Raw genomic sequence first — 769 nt, forward strand, 5'->3', positions numbered from 1 at the left:
TCAATTTACATTCCCACCAACAGTGCAGGAGGGTTCCCTTTTCTCCACACCCTCTCCAACATTTATTATTTGTAGATTTTTTTTATGATGGCCATTCTGACTGGTGTGAGGTGATACCTCATTGTAGTTTTGATTTGCATTTCTCTAATAATTAGTGATGTGGAGCATTCTTTCATGTGTCTGTTGGCAATCTGTATATCTTCTTTGGAGAAATGTCTATTTAGGTCTTCTGCCCACTTTTGGATTGGGTTGTTTGTGTTTTTGATATTGAGCTGCATGAGCTGCTTGTAAATTTCGGAGATTAATCCTCTGTCAGTTGCTTCATTTGCAAATATTTTCTCCCATTCTGAGGGTTGTCTTTTCGTCGTTTATGGTTTCCTTTGCTGTGCAAAAGCTTTTAAGTTTCATTAGGTCCCATTTGTTTATTTTTGTTTTTATTTCCATTTCTCTAGGAGGTGGCTCAAAAAGGATCTTCTGTGATTTGTATCATAGAATGTTCTGCCTATGTTTTCCTCTAAGAGTTTTAAAGTGTCTGGCCTTACATTTAGGTCTTTAACCCATTTTGAGTTTATTTTTGTGTATGGTGTTAGGAATTATTCTAATTTCATTCTTTTACATGTAGCTGTCCAGTTTTCCCAGCACCACTTATTGAAGAGGCTGTCTTTTCTCCATTATATATTCTTGTCTCCTTTATCAAAGATAAGGTGACCATAGGTGCGTGGGTTTATCTCTGGGCTTTCTATCTTGTTCCATTGATCTATGTCTCTGT

At 36.7% G+C, this 769-nt stretch overlaps 1 protein-coding gene across 1 annotated transcript in view; it reads right to left on the minus strand.

Annotated features, from left to right (window-relative positions):
* TSHZ2 (teashirt zinc finger homeobox 2) overlaps positions 1-769 on the minus strand; it is a 277,574-nt gene that overhangs the window by 183,775 nt on the left and 93,030 nt on the right. The window lies entirely within an intron of this gene.

This window comes from Physeter macrocephalus, chromosome 14, assembly GCF_002837175.3.
Source record: "Physeter macrocephalus isolate SW-GA chromosome 14, ASM283717v5, whole genome shotgun sequence".
Taxonomy (NCBI): Eukaryota; Metazoa; Chordata; class Mammalia; order Artiodactyla; family Physeteridae; genus Physeter; species Physeter macrocephalus.